The sequence below is a fragment of the Pygoscelis adeliae genome, unplaced genomic scaffold (assembly GCF_000699105.1).
Source record: "Pygoscelis adeliae isolate BGI_AS28 unplaced genomic scaffold, ASM69910v1 Scaffold42, whole genome shotgun sequence".
Classification (NCBI taxonomy): Eukaryota; Metazoa; Chordata; class Aves; order Sphenisciformes; family Spheniscidae; genus Pygoscelis; species Pygoscelis adeliae.
Window position 1 is genome coordinate 10075183 of NW_008824283.1, and position 7741 is coordinate 10082923.

The window sequence follows — 7741 nt, forward strand, 5'->3', positions numbered from 1 at the left end:
AGAAAGATCCTCCCCTGTTTCTCACAGGGGAGAAGTACACTGAGAAATCAGTGATGATTAACAAACATTATTCAGACATGAGGTAGGAAGACAAGCAGCTTTGCGAGTAACTCCCTTTACTACAGTAGCCAAGTGGAAAGCAAGCCAACTCCTTTAATTAGGACATGATATCTTGCTCGCTTGTTACCTCATCAGCCAGCTGCAACTTATCATAACCTAGTTTATGAGCTCCCAAGGACAGAGAGCGTATTTACAGGAGGCTCATGTGGTACTTACTGCTACAGAACCTGCTCTATAACTGACATTGTAAACACTATTACTACCACTAAACCCAACAGAGTAATACGGTTTGGGGACGATATTACCCCCAGGAAAACGTATGTTTATATAGAGCTTAAAAATTAGCCTAGTTATATATGAACTTAATAATAAATCCTAATAAAAAGAGGGTCAAGAATAAAATGTTGTCGTGGTTTAACTTTTCTTTTAGCTGGTGTATTAGGTGGGAGAATGGTCACATGATATGTGAAAAAAATCCCAGGCTTATGCAAGGTCATGCTTACCACAGAGCTTATGTTGAGAAAAAACTAACTCAAACAAAAATAAAAATGCCTTCTGGATTAGAAATGTTGTGTGCATTGCGGAGAGGTGCACTTCCCTAGCCTTTGAGACACATTATACATTATTTATTGTCCATTAATAATTTGCTAGAGCAGTCCCTATGCACCTTCTGTTACATAGGCAGCACTGTTGCTGAGAACATTTCACCACATAACGTTCACCTCCTGGGATATTTCCAGAAATGAGCAGGTCTCTGGTCTGTTACAGAGCTGGGGATTTTTTTCTTCCTCTTTCAACAAAGTAAAACGGAGGGAACCCAAAATGAAGTCTCATGGAAAATAAATATAGATGCACACAAATTTGCTAGTCTTTTGAGGTGTTCTCTGCTCTGTGTGCCAGTCTAAAATTCTTGCCTCATCTTTCCTTCTGCCTGTTCCAGAGATTTTGCTTTCAATCTTGCATGAGAGCAATTTGGCACATTGAATGATTCTTGCATTCCTGGTCAAATCATAAAGACTATCTGTCCTCATTCTGTAGGAAATAAGAAGATCAAGTAAACATTTTTTTCAGCTCTTCACAACTCATCGAGGTACCTCCTTCTAGGGTTGGATTCATCCTTCCTCCATTTCTTTCCTTCAGTCTCCCAAGTCAGGGACTTGAAATTCTCAGGACTTTTGCATCACCCAGTCAACAACACTTTCCTCAGGAGATGAGCTCTATCTGACGTGATCACTATAAGCAATCCTAACCCCATTTCAAACAATGAATAGTGTCTTATTCCTCTTGCAACTTCAGAAGATCCTAGCTTCCTAACCTGTATCCAAAACAGAGACAGCTTCACAACTGTTTCCAGGGCTAGAGAATGAATGGCTTACCCATCTGAGAATGGATTTTATCATTGCAACTATTTTAGAGCTATTTTTATCACACAGTCTTTGAGGCAGCTTACAGGATACATTCGTTTTTCAATAATGTTGGATATTCAGCTCAGTTTTGATAAGCAGCTGATGATGGAGGTGGCAAGCTGAGATGACTTCCAGAAGACCAATTTGTCCTTTGTGGCTGTCACCATCTCTGCAAATACCATTTAATCTGACTGACTTAACATTACTTTGGGGCTCAACAGTGATGACTAACTTGGGAAAACAGGTGACCCGACATAGCACCTTTTAGAGACAAACTTCTGCTTAACACACAGGCTAAGACTTGAAAAAATCATGCCTTGAAGTCCATGCAGCAGCTTCATAAATTTACTTGACTGCTTCTTGGCTTTCTGCCCAAGATTTTGATATTTCTTTTTGTTAAATGAGCCTTCACTCTGGAGAATTTTTCTTAGTTGTTTTCACAGGGCACTTTGATATTCATGTAACTCTTGTATTTTTATTGTTTTCTCCACTCATTCTCATAGCCATACAATGAAAAGAAAAAGGAACTCAGATGATCGGTAAGTACTTACTATATCAGAGCATTTGATAATTGCACCATAGGGAATGCTGCATCTTACTCTTTGTGATGAATCTTGAGAAGAGAATCAGAAGAGAAAGACTTGAAGTGAAAATCAGGTTTCCTCGTGCAGATTCCAGGGCCTGAAGAGAGCATGGCAGAGGGAGCATGATAGACTTCTTTAGAAGTAGAATTTACAAACATACTATATACCTGTCTTCTACATATATACCACATGCTCACCTCTTCTGGAAGTATGGCATAATTTTCTTTGGATCTAGCTGCCTGTCTGTTGAAAAAAGGACCTTAGGAGGGTCCTACTAAACTCCATAAAAAGTACCAGCTTCTTCTGTTCTAGCTGCAAGGAGGAAGCCATTAAAAAAAACATTCTGGGAAAGACTTTGCAGGAAGATCTCAGTGGACAGTGCAGGTGTAATCAAGTAATCAAAACAAAACTGCTCGTGAGCAACTCTAAAATCCTTAACTGCAAGGCAAGGGTCCAGACATGGTTAGTTAACAGCTGCACAGAGTTGATATCTGCCTGGTGAGCTGGGACCTCTTTTCATCTTATTCTTAAAAAGCCTTGAATTATGTAATTTGAAATGGACATAGGCCATATGAATATAGCTATTTTCACTTCAGGTCTTTGCTTTTAGGTCTTTGGTAAGTTATGAATTCCCTATATGATATGGACACCAATGAAGAGATCTCATGTCTGCACTATTAAGATACATTTTCCCTAGAAAATGGCAGAAATAATGCTAGATTTAGGTTATCCCAAAGTAGATTATCTCATCTCTACTGAAAATGTTACCCAAAAACACCCAATCAAAGGTTTTTGGGTTTGTTTTTTTTTTTTTTTTTTAAAACAACTATTATAAAGATGTAAGCTCTGGGAGGCTACTTTCTTAGGAGGTTACTGAGTAAAACGTATTACAGCAACAATATGCCAAAAGCTAATATGTGGATCCTATCCATATAAAGTGAGATCAACAGTATCTTTTATGTCAGAGAAAGAACAAAACTATATTTAAGGTGCATACTAAACCAATATTTGTTCTTCAGTCAAACACCAAAAAAGGTTGTGATTCTTTTTGAGAGTTGGAAGAAGGAACTTCACCTTCATTGCTTGCAAGCTATGTGGCCTCAGGCCACTCGGAATTTACATGACAAACACATTATGGGAAGGAGGAAGAGTGTGAGTCCTGGTGGAGTTGTGTGCATTCATCATGGGAATCTAAAAGTACAGTACAGGAAAGAACAAATAGGAATTTGTGATAGGAATTGTGATTTCTTGAGCTCTGCTAAAGAAAGCAGCAGAAATGTAGGCAAGTATTTGCTTCATGAGATAATGTTCGCAACAAGTCATCGCTTTTAGGGAGCCTCATGTTGTTTTTCTGGGAATTTTCTCAATGATGAGAACAAGAGAAGAAAAATATCAACAAACAGGTTGCAGAGTGAGCAATCATGCAAGAAGGCAAAATGTCCCTCTAAGGGGTAAAACTCCTCCTTTATTTAAAAACACCTTTCCTCCACTTGTGAACTCTTATTTGGTCTTGGAGGAGAAACGCATCCCACAAACAATGCCTGAAGTCATGCAATACAAGAAGTCCAGCATCACAACAGCAAAAATTGCCAAGCTCAAGATACAACGTATTGCTATCAGGTATTTGATCTGAGAAGTAAACTTGGCTGAGAGGTTAGCTACAAGTCCTATAAATGAAAGGTTCCCCACAAAGTATGGAAGCATCCCTACACTGAGCTCATGCAGAGGGACTTGTGAGGTCTTAGTCTCTGTTACTTATACTTAAGGCAGGAGCTGGTAGGGAAGGAACAATGTTTCTTTCCCCCAGCCATGGCTCTTGCCCATGCTTTACTGAAGGCATGTCTTACAACTTGCAAGAAGCCATCCTCAGGGTCCAGTGAGGGCTATCTTCAGAGAATACCAAGCCACTTTGCATTAAGAAGGCTCGGAGGTCACAGAAGTCATGCCCAGTGGTTTGGCATCTAACAGACCAATTTGCCTTTCGTTTTCACTGGAGCCAATATTTTGGATTCAGTGTCTCACCAGTCTTTATAGATGCCTTTTGCAGTACTTCAGAAGGGAAAGCTTTGGCATTCCGGGATTTTGCACAGAGCTGTAAAGTATCTCTACCTGCTGTAACTTGCAAGAATGGCTGTGGTACCTGCTTGTTCACATGAATACCTCTTACCTGGCAGCACAAGCCCCCCCCTGCTCTTTTTCTGTCCAGCCTCTGTCATCCTTGTGCATGTCCTGGGATGCCAATCCCAGGCTTCTGCCTGCCTGGACATCCTGCAGCATTCTGGGTGGCTGCTTCAGGAAGACACTGCACTGTAAGTCCACTGAGTTTCTTTCTCATTTGTCTCTTCCCTCACACCAGACTTCCTGTGCAAACAAAGCAAAACTTCATTTAACAAGACCTGGAGACCAGGTTACAAGTTAAATCAGTGTTAGACATAGTCCAAGCCTATTCACAGTAGAAATTCTTCCTACCTGCTTTGATGTCTCTCACCCAGAAGCCCTATGGCATCTTTTAGCTCTGTATAGCCAAGGTGTCAAGGTCTTGACAGTTGTTTTCTTGTGTTGCCACTCAGTCCAGCTGGCGCTACTAAAACACTCCTATTATTTTACTAGATAACCATTGTACATATATTCTGTATAGCCCTAATTCTCAGTTGTTTTTTTCCAGCTTTCTATAGACCACACAAGATGTTATTAACTAGAGAATGGGTTGTGTTACTTTTCTGTGTTACAAGTTTATTAATGGTGACTGAGATGAGGTCCCTTCTGGGATCATACCTACCTTTTCCACAATAGTTGAGACAGCACAAATTGTTTTAGGATAGAAAGAGACAAGCTGAAACTGCTGAGGGGCTGGAGCATGATTGTAATTACATAAAGCAGAGAAATTGACGTGTAAACAAACATTCAGGCTATCAAGGCTTCCTTTCTAAAAATTTGGAATAAACTCATTTAACATCTCATATATGACTCAAATGTTTCCAGATCTCATGTTGTGTACTAAGGATTTGAAGCGAAGCCTAAAGAAAACAGCTACACAATAAACAATTCATTTTATAGATGGGGTTGGCACTTACTTTTATGAGAACATATGGTGAATATTTAGAAGACAAATCTATGCAATCCAATTTCACCTCCAATACACATATTTTCCAGTGAGTGGCTTAAGGCCAAACAGGATAATATCCCTTGTGGAATCCCCCACTCTCAATTGATTCAAGACAACAAATTTAATGTGGGCTGCCAGTCGTTTGTGGATTCTGTAAAAGTTGAATGCTTTCCCACATGTTAACCTCTGTGGGACGAAGCACTCTCCTCTCTCTGGTTCACAGGGGAAAGCTCCTATGATAGCTAGATGTATTATTTTTGATATGATGCTAATTTATGGGTTTGATATTCTCAGCGCATAGACCCTCTGTGACATCTTAATATGTAAGAAATCCCTTCTGTTTGCAGCAGGAAACTGATAGTGTATTGACTTCTAGCAAGTGTTAACAAAAATAAAAGCATTTTTGTTTTTAACGGTATTTCCCCACGTAATTCTGCTCTATTTCTCTTGCTTTGAAACCACAGTGCCGTAACAGGATCAGTATGAGTGGGTGCCCATGGAAACCCTTACTTAGAAAAAAACTGATTGCAAAATCAAGATTGCTCTTTACCACTCTTTAAGAGGTTTAGAGCCTATATTGCTCTTCAAAATGTTTTCTTGACTTTTCTTGACTGCAAGAAACGGTTCAAACCTTTTTTTTTGCAGTGGAAGTTAAAATTCATCACCCTTTTTACTCTAAAAAAAAGGAAAATTGTATCCCTGACAGAATCCCCAAGGCACCAAATATTTATTGGGCTAATGGTCCAACCATAGAAAAGCAGTTGTTGTCACGCTGTATTATCATATATCTTTATCGTTATCTTTATTTTTATCACTATCTTTAGTATAACATGGCTAAAATAATGCAAGGCTGCTAGACGATGAACAGCCTAGGAGACAGTTCCTGGAACAAAAAGCCTTATAAGTCAATAAAGTTTGTCTCTGACTCTAAAGTACCTCTCACTAAAGTCTAATGTTTTAAATATGATGAAAATAAGGGGAAGAATTGTACCTCTGGGTACGTTTTGAAATGTAGTGAAAGGGAAGAGACCCTTGGACAACTCCTGCTCTCTGTCTGTAAGGGCGTTCCTGCAGACGTGGCTGGCAATGCCCCCGTCTCCGTGCCTTCGTTTCCCCCATGCCCAGGGAGCACAGAAATGGTACCGAGTCAGAGTATCTGGGCTGGACTGTCTGCCTGAGTCCCTTCAGTGATTCTCAGTGGAACTAGCAGAGTAATTGCTGCAAAGAAACTCACCCACAGGCTTTTTACGTAGATGTAAATGGCTTCAGAAGTCACCAGGAGGATCAAGCCTTGCAATATATTTGTTTGCCAAAGTTTTAAAATCAGTAAAAATGTCTGGCATGAGCCAGCACCTTGGTCTGCATCTGAAACGTTTGTGTTCTGGTAAAAAATGGGGTGTGGATGAGCATTTGATTTTGACTACGTGTAAACCTGAGCTTCTGGCCTGGGCTTACAACAGAATTAAGGCTAAGTTTAAATGTAGTCCTAATGCTAAGTGTGGACACTGAAAATGACTGTGCTGGCCCTCATGCTGGGGCTTTGCATTACTGGTGTACAGGTACGATGGCCGTTAATATTGGGTACCTCCTTGCCCTAGGTTAGCATAAAGGGTAGGACCCAGGATTTAGCGCGCTGATGCAGGTTCTCCTAGAACTAGAGCAACAGCTGAAACTTTGGCTGGGAATAAGAAACTGCTTAGGATGAAAGTCATGGATCTTTTGCCAGCATGTGAGAGATGGATGTACCCATGGATGGACAGAGGACGGCATCTGGGAGAAAGAACAGTTGCAGATAAAGGTATCTGCTAGGCTCTCAGCTTCATCAGCTGTCTGCACAGCCTCTGAAAGCTAATCCTCCAGCTAAGTTAATCCTCCAGCACCGTATTCCCTATGCTGCTCATCCTTACCACGTAATGCCAGTTAAGCTACAGGCTTCAGATGCATCCACACATAGGATGGTTAACTTTCTTTTTTATCTGGACACTCAGCAGATGTGATATAGTCTTTCTTCTTTTCAAATGTAATGTAAAATGGAGTATGACACCTTTGATGAGTAGCCTGGATGCAAATCTCAAAGGCATCCTGAAGTGCCGTCCTTCACGCTTGAGCAGCTTTGTGTCCTGCCCTTGCACTGCGGCTTGTTGGGAGCGGGGAGTGGGTTCTGTTTCTGGGCTCTGGTACAGCCATCAATTTACTGTGAGCACCGGAGAACTGCCGTAAATGCTGCCAGCTGGGGGCCCAGCACGAGCAGATTTCTTTATCTCCTGCAAATCTCTAGGGCCTGATCCTGTATTCTCTTCCTTGCTAAATCCCTCAGGTGCTTTAGGTAAAGCTAAAGCTGCCTGGCAGAAAAGGACCTGGGGGTGTTGGTTGACAGCCGGCTGAACATGAGCCGGCAGTGTCCCAGGCGGCCAAGAAGGGCAATGGCATCCTGGCCTGTATCAGAAATCGTGTGGCCAGCAGGAGTAGGGAAGTGATCGTGCCCCTGTACTCAGCACTGGTGAGGCCGCACCTCGAATACTGTGTTCAGTTTCGGGCCCCTCACTACAAGAAGGACATTGAGGTGTTAGAGCATGTCCAGAGAA